This window comes from Sphaerodactylus townsendi, linkage group LG05 (genome assembly GCF_021028975.2).
Source record: "Sphaerodactylus townsendi isolate TG3544 linkage group LG05, MPM_Stown_v2.3, whole genome shotgun sequence".
NCBI lineage: Eukaryota > Metazoa > Chordata > Lepidosauria > Squamata > Sphaerodactylidae > Sphaerodactylus > Sphaerodactylus townsendi.
Genome location: NC_059429.1, coordinates 103,952,451 through 103,967,710, shown reverse-complemented (window position 1 = coordinate 103,967,710; position 15,260 = coordinate 103,952,451). Strand labels below are relative to the sequence as shown.

General features: G+C 42.2%; 1 protein-coding gene across 2 annotated transcripts in view; it reads left to right on the top strand.

Moving 5' to 3' along the window:
• DLGAP4 (DLG associated protein 4) overlaps nucleotides 1–15,260 on the top strand; it is a 388,862-nt gene that overhangs the window by 263,221 nt on the left and 110,381 nt on the right. The gene's annotated exons all lie outside the window — the stretch shown is intronic.

Below are 15,260 nucleotides of genomic sequence, written 5' to 3'. Positions count from 1 at the left end.
TGTTTTGTTTGTGGAGTCTCATGATTGACAGGGAGTTCGGGATGGAGTTCTGAGAGTGATAGTTGGAACTCTTAACAATTGGGAAGGAAGTTTAACTGAGAAGGAGAGGTGCACAGACAGAGCTTGAAAACAGCTGGGCAAGCTGTACTGGCGAACCTATGGCATGGGTGCCAGAGGTGGCATTCGGAGCCCTCTGTGTGGGCACACGCACACAGAATTTGTCATGTGGGGGGCGGAAAATCCCCTCCACATACATGTAGGCTGGCCTGGGCCACTGAGCACGATGTGCGTGCACCACGGTGAGCAGGGAGGACTTGGCTGGCGGGCCTGGTGCCTGTGCTCTGAGTGGCTGCTGCCCAAGGGGGGGGGGGGTGCAGAGGAAGCAGAGATGCTAGAGTGGCACAGAGTGGTGCGTGCAGGACTTGCTGGAGGCTAGAGCAGGCCAACCAGTTTTTTCTAAACTAAAACTAAAACCTCAGCATTCAGGTTAAATTGCCGGTTTAGCACTTTGCAATAAATAAGTGGGGTTTGGGTTGCAATTTGGGCACTCGGTCTCAAAAAGGTTTACCAACACTGCTGTAAGCTGACGGGTGGATGATTTCTCCTCAGGAGTCCAAAGGAACACATTTTGTGTTGTTGGATCAGGACTGGATCCACAACTAGTTATATAACAAAAATAGTTCTACAGTTCATAGAGTGATATCCTAAAATTAAATGGGAGATAGTTCTGGTGAAAGGAATGATCCCAGGTCCGTTTAAGAAAGAAACTGGAGAAGTAGATTAGTGTTCCTAACTCCTACAAATAAACACTATGTAAAAAAAACTTGAGGTTTTTAAAAAAAACTGGCAAGAGACTGCCAAGAAAAAGCCATCTAAGTATAAAATCAAGATTCAAATATTTGTGTGTGAAAAATCTTAGTTACATCTTGAATTACAAAATAACTCTTTTATATAAGTTCCTCATTTTTGTTTTCTGTTACAAGCCAAATAAATTTTATGACTCTTTCTTAACCTAACCTCTTGAGTAACTTATATTTCTGACCATCTTCTAATTTTTAATAATCCCTTTTGTCATAGCCACTGACTCCTCAGAAACACCCTACAAATCAGATAGACTAGAGACTCCTTCTGCCCCATCCCTGAAACAGACAGGGCCAGAAATAGGATTGCCAACTGGCATGACAAAAATGAAGAGGAGTTGTTGTTGTTGTTGTTGTTGTTGTTGTTGTTGTTGTTGTTGTTGTTGTTGTTGTTGTTGTTGTTGTTGTTGTTGGATTTATACCTCCCTTTCTCTCCTGCAAGGAAACTTAAAGGGGATTACAAATTCCTTTCCCTTCCTCTCCTCACAACAGACACGTTGTGAGGTAGGTGGGACTGGGAAAGTTCTGAAGAACTGTGACTAGCCCAAGGTCACCCAGCAGGTATGTAGTAGTGGAAAAACAAGATAAGACTCTGCTGCTCATATGGAGGAATGGGAAATCAAATCCAGTTCTCCAGCTTAGAGTCCACCTGGTCTTAACCTCTTAAAGGAGGCTTAATGTGTGGAAATCCTACATGGCCCAGCCAGAAACCAGAGAAGAAGGTGCTGCAACTTGGAGGGCAGTTGATAGCAGAAAGGAAAATCATGCTCCTCCTCAGTGAGGTAAGGAGAAAAATGCCAGGATTTAGGAGGCATGGAAGCAGGAGCTGCCAGTGTGGTAGATGTGCTAAATGTCTAACTAACCAACGAATTGTTCCAGGAAGAGATGTGTACTACAGCACAAATAATTGTAACTTGGGGCAGTAACTCTTAACAGCAGAAGTCAAATAGATCAACCTGGCACAACTTTGGAGAGAATGATATCCACTCCTCTTTCAACTATTCGTTGTGCTTTCTCATTAGCTCAGGAAGAGAACTGGGAAAAGCCACCTGTCGCATTTGGTCAGCCTGTACTGCTCCAAGCTCTAATCCTTCATTTTTTTCACATCCAACTATTGTTGCCTTCCCTTGGAGGGAGTAAAATCTATTGCCTATTTTTGTTGATGGTCTTATGCACATTACTGCTCATGCTTAGAAGCAGCGTTAGTCTCAGCTAGAGGTACAAAAGGGCATTTTTCTGTTTTTGTTTTTTAGTTGACAATATGGCATCAAAGCATCTGCAAGAGCTCTCTTGGGCTTCTCAGTCTGTCTGAAGGACTGAGCAAAAAAAATAACAACAAAGCAATGAGAAAAGAAGTTACTGAGGAAACCAATCAGCAGTCTCACAGTTCTCCATCTGAGCTGCATCATTCACACATGATATGTCTTCTTTGCAATCGTGCGCAGCTTCTATTAATTTCAAATTGGGCATTATGCATTTGTATAGGATTTTTTATGTGACTTCTTCAGGATCCTGCTTGAGGTGGCTTACAAAATAAACCGCACAAGCACAAAACATCACATCCAAACTCACGCCAAAGAAAAAATTCAATGAGATCATACAATTGTGATAACCAAAGAGGGCTCAAGAAAGTTCCAGAAGAAATTGCTTGGGGAATTTTTACTGTTTTCTTTTGTAAACAAGAGAAAATACCCCAATTGAAGGGAGTTGCGTGGGGAGGTAATGAGCAGCAGAGAGAAGCTGGAGGAAGACCTGTTGTATAATGAATTGTTATAAGTAGAAACGTTCTATTTTAGTCACTGTGATTAGATTCTGAACTCTTTGAATCATCATTAATGTAACACCCTAGAAACAAGCTAGAGCTTAGCTGAATGCTACATTAAGCGTTTCTGGCTAATTTGAGGAGTATTTGAAATAGTGTGTGTAGGCAGACTGACGTCATGTACTCCGCAGTTGTAATTTTTTTTCTACGTCTGAAATTGGGAGGATTGCATGTTTTGTGAACAACAAGTCTTTTGTTCTTTATCTGGTTGTCTATTAATATATGGCTCAGTTAATAAATTTGTCTGTGTCTAGAAAGACATCAGTATTTGGAGATACCAGAAAAGCTTAGTTCAGGGTAAGAACTGATCTACATATGCAGAATGACATGATAGACTGAGGTGGCAGAACTCTGATCATTCTGCAAGCAAGATCATCTAATGAGACCATCCTCTGATGTTTTCATTCTTTTTGGAGAGCATGTGTTCATCAGGTTTCCACTGAGGAGGTCGAATCAACAGCATGGGACTTGAAGCTTGGTGGCTCTCACGACTTCTTCCCATAACAAGCTTTAACATCTATACTAAAAAGTTGAATGAGAGCCGCAGCATTGGAGTTGAGTATCATCAATATGCTGATGACAGCCAGGTGTATTTGTCATGAACTGACCAACTACCTCAGTCTTTTGCAGTGTGACTCAGAACAGTTTTAATTAACTATAATATAGAAAGAGATATTTTAAAGATATTTGTAGAAGTTCTTCCATTTAATTTAAAAACTCCGTAAATTAGTGCATCACTAAGTCATCATTGATAACTCTTTCTCCGTGATGTGCTGGTTAACCATCTACAAAAATTTTGGTATGTGGAGAAGCATTCAGAACCATGACTCATCCCTACCTCCTGCCTGTAGTGGTAAACTTCAGAACTCTGTCAACTCTGTTGTAATGTATAGAAGTTCTATAAATCTGATAGAAGTCAATTGCTTATTATAATTATATCTCATTCCACTACTTTCCAAAGGTATATATGCCTGCAACCAGCTTTTGCAGGATATCAATGTATTAATATAGCCACTGTTTCATATGGATTAGCTACCAAGTCACTGGGAAAGGATGAATTCTGTAGTTGATGGAACCATCTAAACAGGATGTAATTCAAATTATCCACAAGCTGTTATCTTATATGCCCCATGTTCACTTAAACAAATCAAAGTATGATGTACAAAAGTTTTAGGATAGAAGCAATTATTGAACAGCACTGTTTTTTCCAGTTACCACTGCTCAGAAATAGAAGAAAGGGAGTGAAGCCCATTTTCAAGGTGCACTCGTAAAGCAAGGATGCCTGATATGGTACAGGAGGATCCAAATTCTCATGCATCCTCTTGTAAAATTGTTGCACAAGACAGGATTTTAACTTGCTATATGGATTCCACAACTCAATGCAGACTGAGTTAATAGTTATCCATCACATAGATTAAACACATGAATGTCTCACAAACGCAAAAAAAATCCACACAAAACAGAGAAACAATATTGTTATTGTACTGGTGGTGATAGTGGTTAAGCATCTGTGCTGGTTATAACCATTTAATCCTTATTTAAGGTTAACTATTGGCAAGATCCAATAGCATGCTGTGCCCTAGAGAATAGTTTGTTTAATAGATTATTCAAATCTACCATTTCATCCTAAAATGTTATTTATTTATTTATTTATTTATGTATTTATGTATTTATGTATTTATTTATTTATTTATAATTTTATATACCGCCCCTCAGTGATTTTTCCCGCCACTAGGCATGAGATATGTGTGAGCTAATCCACAACTTCTCAATCCTTTTTCCATAGTTTTGTTTCATTACGGTATATTGTGTTATGGATGTGTGATGAAAGTCATTTAATCATTTTACCCTGTGCCAGCTGTCAGTCACTAGCAAGAATTCTGGATATCTCAACTGGTTTTGTAGAGAAGCATAGACTACCTCTATTGATTGCACAAAATAGCAGACATTTTTCCTGTTGCCTTGCCTTTTGGAGAGTTTCTATTACTCTTGTTGCTGGATAGGACATTTGGGGGGGAAAAAATCAGTTGCTTGAAGCCTTACTCTAAAACTAGACAACCATGAACTTCTACTGTGTCTTGCAAGGCAGGATCCCCCTGGAGCTCTAGAAATAGGTTAAATCCTTTCAGTTCCGCCCTGCCCCCTGCTTCATTTTGAAAAGTCAGGTGCAGCCATGACATCAATCCTGTTAACTACATTGCATAATGAGTGTCATTTATTCATGGTATTTTTGCTTCTCTGTGGGTTTGATCCTTCAATATTACGTTGCAGAAAAATGAAAGGCAGACTGATACCAGTAGACTGGTTCCATGTGTACCAAATAAATGGTGATCCTGTGACTCAAATATAAAACTGTGCAGGGCAAGGGAGTAGCAGACAGCACATGATATAGGTGGTTGTGGTGGGTTTTTCGGGCTGTGTGGCCATGGTCTGGTGGATCTTGTTCCTAACGTTTCACCTGCATCTGTGGCTGGCATCTTCAGAGGTGTATCACAGAGGGAAGTCTGTTACACACTGTGTCCAATGAGAAGGGAAGGATGGACACAGTGTATAACTCACTTCTATATACAGTGTATAACCCTTCTCCCTGGACACAGTGTGTAACAGACTTCCCTCTGTGATACACCTCTGAAGATGCCAGCCACAGATGCAGGCGAAACATTAGGAACAAGATCCACCAGACCACGGCCACACAGCCCAGAAAACCCACCACAACCAGTTGAATCCGGCCATGAAAACCTTCAACAATACATGATATAGGGTTCAGTTTCTCTTCCAGGAGAGGAAAGGGACACGTAGCAAGAAAGGCGTGCCAAAACTGTGAATTCCAAAGACCCATTAGAGACCACTATAATCAGATGGTTTATACTTGAGATTTACACTTTCTCCCAAAAGCTTCTGGGGAAAGCTACCAAGCATGCTGTTGAAGGATAATCATGCCACTTATGCATAACAGTCTGGGAATGCCAGCTGACGGAATTTATGTGTTGTGTTCAGGATTTGCCGATATATCCTGCTTCGACCTCATGCCTATGATTTGAGGAATTACTACTCTCAGAAAATCCAGGCAAGACACCCTCTCCTCTTGCCTTCCCCTGCAGTTTCTGAGTCCCAGAGTGCTCCATTTGCATAGAGGCTAGGGCAGTGATGGCAAACCTTTTCGAGACAGAGTGCCCAAATTGCAACCCAAAGCCCACTTATTTATCGCAAAGTGCCAACAGGGCAATTTAACCTGAATACTGAGGTTTTAGTTTAGAAAAAACAGTTGGCCCCGAGACGTGCGTTACTTGGGAGTAAGCTTGGTGGTAGTCAGTGGCTTTGCTTTGAAGCAACTGTGCAACTCTTCCAACGGGTGAATCATGACTCAGAAGTAAGCCCCATTGCCAGCAACCAAGCTTACTCCCAGGTAAAGGATCGCGCTTTAGTTCTTCGCATGAAAATCAGTGGAGTTTAACAGTGCTTAACAGGGTTACCTACACTGCTTCCCCAAAACTAGGTCTTAGGTTTAATGCTAATAATCGAGCCCAACGGCCCTGGCCAGCCTAGATGTGGGGGGGGGACGACTCTGTTTGCACGTGCCCACAAAGAGGGCATAGGTTCGCCACCACTGGGCTAGGGGAAGAGAATGGCTCTCCAATAGAAATTAGACTGAGAGGTGGTTTCTGGCCACTAGACCAGACTGGGCTTGGCTCCCCTCCTTTGAGCACCCTGCAGCAACAAGTTCAACAGCAGATATGGAGGAAGGATGATGCAATCCCACCTGGAGAAGGAAGATGGGAGCAAAGGCAGGTATGGAGTTGTGGGGGAGAGAAACCCACCCCACCGCTGCTGTCGTAGGTTAATCTTTCACAGGCAGCCTGTCTCTATGACTTTCTTTAAAGGGCAGTGCTTAAGCAATCTTTTACACCTGGCTTTATCTGCAAATGTCACTGAAAGGAGAAGAAGGCAGCAGGAAGATGTGCTGTGGAGGAAGAGGGCATCTATATGGAGAGGAACAAAGAGAATTACAAATTGGTAGACACATAAGTGAGGTGCACAGCTGTGGCAGGCAGGCAAGGATGGCATCTACTGTCAAGTGGTGCCCTGGGCATGTGCTATGGCTGCCCTACTTTAGATACACCACTACTTGTGCCTACTGTTTCTGTCCTCCATATATTGATGGACATTCTGCACTTATATATGGACTTAGGCTCTTTACAGAAGACATGCTCTGTGTTTTGAGACTGGAAATGGGGCCAGTAGCCATGAGTTGCTGCTCTCATCAACACTGATGATCCCTGAAGCTCATATTGCTCCTGCTGGATGTGCTCTGATATCAGGCATGCAGCAGCTCAGTCTCAAGAACTTGTGAATTAGGGTGCTTTATGTTCCCTTCCCCCATTTGTACCCTTTGCATTACCATTGAGTTCACATACAGAAATGGGAGTCCCCATTTCTGATTGGCAAAATCCAGATGCAAGAGCATTCCTGGAAATAAAAGTATTAACCTTGGCAGACCCAATGTGTTACCGCTTTTTGTTGAAGCCATGAATGCGATGTTTCTTCATTAAGAAACTTTCCATTACACTGGTTCCTAAATTAATTCTAAGCCCCATTCCAATTAATGCCTTCCTTTAATTCCATCTTTCATTTCTTGTTTTCTTTTTCCCTACATGCTATTGATGAATGATTATTGTGTTTGAAGAATATATAATATCTCATAATTCTAATAACCATTCTAAAATGCAAATGATCTTAGCTGTGATAGACAAGACAGAGGATGGGACTAAAATACTGCAGATGTTCACAGAAATGCCAATGAACTGCAAAATAGACTGCTAGTTTCTTGAAGTGAAAATTTAGAAGGCAAGAGAAGTTTCAAGATGGGGATAGACCCGAAGATCAGATCTTTTCTCTTCATCAGATTTCCTCTGGAGAGAATTTGGCACTCACTGTTGAAAAAAAAATTTAAGCCATTTCATCAGAAATAACCAGTGTGTGACAGAAGCGGCTGTTCACAGACCTTGATAAATTCATGAAGTTGAAGGAATCACAGATTTGAGGAAATTAATGTTATGCTTTTCATCCTCCCAAATTTAAAAAAGGCATGGAGGAAAAGGTTTTGTGGTTCTCTTGAATGCATCAAAGATTGCTAAAGGGAATTCAAATGTTATGAAAACAACTTAATCTGTCTGGGAGGGATGCTGCTCTGTGGAAAAGCTACATCCCCTTATGCCCTACTGAAGGGGCTGCCAAAGCACAGAGGAAGGATGAAACAGAACTTCAAAAAGAAGGTTAGCCATTGTCTAGAACACCCTCGTGCTAAAGAAGAGTGCTCTAGATGTCACTGGCTAGCCAAGACAGGGCCAGCCTCCACATTATAATTTAAGTCATTGCACCTCTGCACCCTTGCTATTTTGATAGCCACCAAGGGACATGAATTTGCCCATATATATTAGGAGAGTGAAAAATCTATATCCAGGGCTCATGGGTCATGCACTTCAGATGTTTGGTTAGCACTAAATCTTTCAGGATAGCAGGAGTTAAATATCATCAGACTTGTTTTCCCTCTCCTTTGAAGGTTTTCCAAGTAACATGAGAGAGCGGGGAGGAGGGAGTTGTCACATGGTACTGTGCATTGCCATTGGTTCTGCTGTGCTTGCAAAAATACCTCCCTTGCTTTTGATTGTTCTGCTGGGCATTTGTTCTTCAGGGTATACAAAAGTGCCCCCTTTCTCCTCCACCTCTTGGAATTGATCCACTAGGCTTGCATGAACTGCCCTTGGTTCTGAATAGCAAAATTAAAAAATGCTGAAATGATTTGGTCTGACATTGGTTCTGTTGGGCTTGCAAAAAGACCCTCTTTATTGAATGTGTTCTGCTGGGATTCTCTGGTTTGACATCAGTTCTGTGGGACTTTCCACCTTGGCTAGTGGTTGTGGTGGGATTCCTGGGTTCTGCAGGGTCCCATTGGGCTTGTTGTTGGTTTTTACTATGAGAGGCATTAATCAGTGGGTGTTGCAGGCATGCCTCATTGTTTTTGCCCTGGAAAGAAACAAAGAAGCCCCCCATTGGAAACGATGAAGGATGGATGGGGGCACCTTGTTTGGGGGCCCATAAAGTTGGATCCACTGACTCAGTCTTCTTCAAACTCCAAGGGTTCTTCTCTGGACAGGCATCAGCAGTTGCAGAGCAATTTTGTTGTCTCTAGCTTAAAAACAGCACTACCCGCCTCCAAGATATGTTCTACGTAGACTGTAAGGAAACAAATAATATTGGATTCTCAAATAAAACCCAGATCCAAATACCACACTGGTACTGGGATCTCAAGAAATCAGGGATACCAATATTTTCCAGCTTCAATATACCTATATCAAGAAAAATAATTTTTTAATGTAAATCTCTAGTCATTGGTAGGATCCAGGGTCAATTTTCTATCAATGGAATGGAAGTATTCTGCTCCCCCCCCCCCCACCTCGTCCACTGCAGCCCACTGTTATTCACAAAATGCTGTTTCTGGGAGATAGAGGACCATAAGAAATTATACTGGGGATAGCTGCAGTGGGAAAGGGGAACCAGCAAAATTGCCAATTAAGTCTGAATACAACGACAAGTTTCCTGTTTTGGTAGCTCCTATTCCCTTTCTTCCTGACCTGTGTGAACAATATAAGTTATGGTGGCTGGTTAATCATATATTTGTTAGAGAAATGGCATTTATTCAGTGGGAGCTAATTCTCAGGAAATGGTCTCCAGGTGTCTCTAGAGCACTGTTGTTCAAAAATTCATCAGAGCTTTGAGACACACCTACTCTCACCTATAGAAGAAGAAAAGAGTTTGGATTTATACCCCATCTTTCTCTCCTGTAAGGAGACACAAGGTGGCATACAAGCTCCAACAGGCATGACAAAAAATGTTGTGTCTCTGAAGAAGAGGAGGAGTTGTTGTTGTTTGGATTTATACCACCCTTTCTCTCCTGTAAGGAAACTCAAAGGGGATTACAAATTCCTTTCCCTTCCTTTCCCCACCAACAGACCACTTGTGAGGTAGGTGGTGCTGAGAGAGTTCTAAAGAACTGTGACTAGCCCAAGGTCACCCAGCAGGAATGTAGGAGTGAGGAAAGACATCTGGTTCATCAGATAAGCCTCTCCTCGCTCAGGAGTGAGGAATCAAACCCAGTTTTCCAGATTAGAATCCACCTGCTCTTAACCACTGCACCATGGCTAGGAGTGTGGGCAGGTGTGTATGAGGAGTGAAGTAAGAACACCTAAAATTGCAAGAGACAGAGAAAGAAGGTGAGACTTCAAGTCTTGGAGAGGCACAGTTCTCCCTCTCACTGAGGATCTGATATAGAGTAGTGGATCTGCTGCTTTCTAGACAGCCCAAAGACTCCCTTATGACCTTCCAGGACATTGATTATTCATATCTGTAACTTGGACAGACTCCTAGTTTCCACCTATATTAATTCCTTGATTTCACTGAATTTTACATGCATTTGTAAATAAGTGAACATTACAAAGACATCACAAATCCCCAGTTTGTTTCTTATAAAGGAAGTACTCAAACATGGGTACCACTGCTTCTGCAACTCAGGAAGGGGAGAGTGTGTAACACTGTTTCACACACACACACACACATTTGTGTAGTTCCAGATCTAGTGCATGTATAACTGTAGGCAGAAATTGGGAGTCTGCTCAAGAGTAAGAGTAATCAGTGTAAAACAGAAGTTCTTTTCTAACCTCTGAAGCCAGTGAAGGTCATAAGTGAGTCTTCAGGGCATAATCCTGCACTGAGCCTGCCGTTGCACAAGCATTTGGCCACCCATTTAATGCTAGATATACCCTGAAAATATCCTTACCACAGTTGGTCCAAACTGTTTTCCCAAAAATAAGACCTACCCTGAAAATAAGCCCTAGCATGATTTTGGGGGAGGGGGATTTTTGGAGGATGCTTGAAATATAAGTCCTGCTCCAAAAATAAGCCCTAGTTACAAATTCCCCGGCGCAGCTGATCTTGTCATGTGGGAGGTGCAAAATCATGGAAAAAAAATAAGACATCCCTTGAAAATAAGCCCTAATGCATCTTTTGGAGCAAAAATTAATATAAGACCATGTCTTATTTTGGGGGAAACACAGTAATTGCCTTGCCAATGGAAGATCTGAAGTAGCTCCAAACATCCCAAGAAAAGCTACATTAGACAGACTGCACAGACTTCACTGCTTTAAAAGATTACCTGTTATCCAGTACATCACTTTTCTATTAACCCAACACACTGCGAGGGAGAACAAGTGACAACCACACAACATTTCCACTATCTACAGGAGTGAAGTCATTGTCATTAAAATGGGACTAGAGAAGGAGATATACAGAAGTAACCTTTGAAAGACAGTTTAGTAGCTCTTGCAGAGGCTGCCTATTGTAGCAAAGGGGATAAGTTTTGCTTGCAAATAGTAAAAGAGAATAAAGACTGAGAGTCGTAACCCCTTTCTATTATCTGTCACCACAGAGTGCTCTCAGACACCTCCAGTGTCACCGCTGAGCTGAAGTGTGAGGCAGCTGATAACCCTCCCAACTGCCATTCAGTTGCTCTCTGCTCACACCCCTGCTCCATGTGTGTGATTGCGTTGGGACAGCTGGAGAATGCGTGCTGAGCACCCACAGAAGGTGCAAATTGAAACAAAGAGCAGATGGGAGTACTTTAACTAACAGCTTATCCTTTTTGAAAAGTGGCGTGTTGCACTCTGGTTGCCTGGGCTCTCAGTAGTCCAGTGAAATAATTTGGAAGAAAAAGAAGAAGATGGAGGAGGAGGAGGAGGAGGAGGAGGAGGAGGAGGGAAGAGGAGTTTGGATTTATATCCCACTATGACTGACTTCATGTGGAGGAGTAGGGAACTGAATCAGGTTCTCCTGATTGGAGTCCACCACTCATAACCACTGCACTAGGCTGACTCTCTGTCTATATTTAAAGGTAAATGTAAAGGCAGTCCACAGTGGGTGATGTCACATCAAGGGTCTATGCGGTGGTTTGCCATTGCCTTCCTCATTCTTCTATGTTTCAACTCCAGCAAGCGGGAAGTCATTTTACCAACCTCAGAAGGATGGAAGGATGGGTCAGCCTCAAGCCAGTTGTCAGGTTTGAACTCAGGTCATGAGCAGAGCTTTGACTGCAGTGCTGCTTACTACTCTGTGCCACAGGGCTGTCTGATTTAGGAAGTGTCTGCTTTCATGGGAGAGGATTCAAATGTCTCCCTGCTCCCTTCCACCTTCCATCTAAGCTGGAGCAATCAGCAAAACTTATTTACTTCATTCTGTCGAATATAAACTAACTCTAAGGCAGATTCCACATGGGCCAAAAACAGTGGTGTGAAAATGGTGTTAGCCCTTTTACACTGTTTTAAACCCTTTTACACCATTTTCATACCGCTGTTTTTGGCCCATGCAGAATCTGCCTTAGTCTGGGGGTGCTAGATACAGACTGAAAGGCTGGGGGGGGGGGGGCATGTAAGGAATCCTATGCACAATGACATAACATTAGATTTCTATATGGTTCCAGTTGTTCAAGTGTTCTCCAGAATCCAGGCATGTTGGCGATGCATGAGGCTCCTCTCTCTGCATCTCTTTGCACAGGAAGCAGCTCAGTTTAAATGAGACGACCATGAGAAAGCGAAGTCCAATGGATGACTTGTTTTGCTTCACCAGCCTTGTGTTTAAATCCTAAAAACTAGGTATTGTTCAGTCTGCTGACTGCCACTTCCAGAGCACACATGCTACACAAAACCCCTTGAATGCTCGGTATATCCCAGGATTGTCCATGCCATTCAGAGCCTTAAACCAAAAACACTCCCTGCATATCAAGTACTCTCTGAGAATGGCCAAGCCCAGCCCATAGTTCCAATATTACTTCCTAACAGGTCTGCTACATTCCTGGCACAACACCTCTTGAATAGTGGATTTTGCCATGTAAAACAGCATCCTTGATCACATTCTGATCAGAGTTTCTGCCTTGGCATGTTAGGTATTTCTCTTTCTTTGCTTCGTGCTTTCCTCAATTTTTTATGATTTGTGCCCTGGGAGAGCTCTGCTCAGAGGCAGCAGCTGCTTCCCAGCAGGGGTTATGTTTACACCTAGCCATGCGACTGGGTTTGACAGGCACCCAGGGAGCTTAACCTATTGGCCAAGGGTCAACTACTGATCCAGGGACTCAAGAGGGGATTAGATGCCAAAGATCCTCCTGTTTGCATCATGCTGGCCTTTAGCCAGCTCTGCCTCCTTACATTTCCTTTAGCAGCTACTTGCTTGGCTTACACTAGCCCGTTTTTAAGCATGGCTCTGCTGAAGAAATAGAGAGCAATTTTCCTGCTGCTTTAGCATGTTCACCTTACTAGAATCCCCATACTAGGAATTTCTATGACTGACTGGGCTATGAGACTTCTATCTATGCTATCTGAGACAGCAAAGTGAGAAAAAATGTTCGTTGAGTGCTTTGTGTGTCCATATAAAAGGAGAATACCTGAATAGCATATGATCCATCCTTCATCACTCATACCTATCCAGACACCAAAACAAATTAATATTTATTTATTAATTAAATTTATATCCCACCCTAATGCTGTTTGTAAAATATGGGGGGTGGGTTACTGGTTGAAGCAACAGCAACTAAGATGCACTGTGTCAAATCACTTCATATTTATTTGCTACATTTATATGCCCACTTCCTGCCAAGCATTCAAGGCAGTTGGCAACACAAATTATTGAAACACAAAATAAAAGGTACATTAAAGCAACAGATGGTCATCTTTAGAAGCCAATGGCAAGAGCTCCCTGGATGAAACTTCTTTTCCTGATACAGTCCTTGTGAACAGTCCTTGTGACCAACCAAGCCAAGTGAAGTCTTCCAGTGGCACAACATGGCTTGCCAACTGGTTAACAAACCCTCCTCTGAAGACTCAACTGCACTTGGGTAGCACCAATAGGAAGTTTATAAAGCCTCTGGTGATTTACTGTATGTGGTTTGTGGGCTGACTGACTTGGGGATCAGTCAGGCTTACCTGAGCTAAAGAAAAGACTACAATACAGAGAATTTGACACAACTGTCATAGGCTTGAGCCTCATAAAAAGCTCTGATAGTTTAAATGCAGAGAGTAGCTAAGAGAGGAAGGAGTACTATCAGGTTCAGCATCGGTGGTCACCTGATAGAGTGAATTGACTTGCATGAAGCCCAGTAGTTGGTGTGAGAAATTGCTGTCAGATGGTGATGGTTTCTCCTGCTCCTTGCTGTGGCTCTACTACTGTGGTCCCTTTTTCCAACCCTCTGAGATTTAGTAGGGAGGATCCAGTGATGGGATTCAAATAATTTAACAACTGGTTCCGGTGGTGGGGTTCAAATAATTTAACAACTGGTTGTATACAAGCACCATTTTAACAACTGGTTCCGCCTAAGTGGTACGAACCTGCTGAATCCCACCTCTGGGAGGATCCCTTAGGTAAGGGGTACAATCCCTACAAATGTCATGCACAGTGGAAGAAATATCTGCTGGAAATGTGTTTTGACTTTGTCTATATCTACTAAGGCTGGTCAAATCATGAGAAGAAGCAAAGAAGTCATGGCCCTCTGCTTTCAAGACCTCAGCATGGCTGTTTATGATAGAATGTTTTAGAGGTCATTCATAGGTTCATTATAAGTCAGAAGTGGCTTACAGCACATACACATACACACACATTCTGGGGATCCTTCAATTTGTCTGAAGGCATGATCTCTTTGATGAATGACGCAGTCCTTGAAAATTTAATTGATGTGTGTGTTAAGTGCCGTAATTGATGCTGGATGGAAAATAACAGTGTTATAGCCAGAAATGTGAATTCTGCCAAAGGCAGAAAAGGAGAGAATTATGTCATTTGTTTTAATTTCAATTTGAAAACAAATTGGACTTTAAAACTTTGTCTGTTTGTTTGTTTTCCAATTCATTTGGAAATGATAGCACATTCGTCCTAGAGGAGTGGTTTCTCCAGGTCCCTACCCTTGGACTAGGTTAGCTATTTTCCAGGGCTACAAATTCTGCACACTTTGGTTGTAGGGCCAGGCAACGGCATGTGTTCTATTATGCCATGATAGCATTCAAATAGTCTATCACTGCAAAATAAAACAACTGCTGTTTTAAAACTTTGTTCAGCTAAAGAAGTGTCATGCCCCCAGAGAAGCTCTTATTATTTTCCTATTAAGTCTGTTTCCCTATAGCTAGCATGGGTTTAGTTCCTTGTACAATGTCCTAAGGGAGGGAATTTTAGTCAGATACTGTCCCTTTAAGAAATCTCCCTAGAGGCAGTCTTCCTTCATTACCCAGCAATGCCCCTATTTAGCTCAGTCAGTCTAAGGTGCCTAGTGAGTTGGAAGGCTGCAATATGTGTTACATCTATGGTGCATAGACTAAAGTGTATATAGTCTAGTAGAGAACATAAAGTTAAGGTGTCAACAGAAAATAGAATCCAGACAAAAGGCTAAAGGAACCAGGAGAAAGCATAGACAAGTGGACTTTCTTGAAAGTAGCCAAGAAAGAATAAAAGTCTACAGCTTCAAGTTTGTTCACCAGTCAAGCAAGTACCTT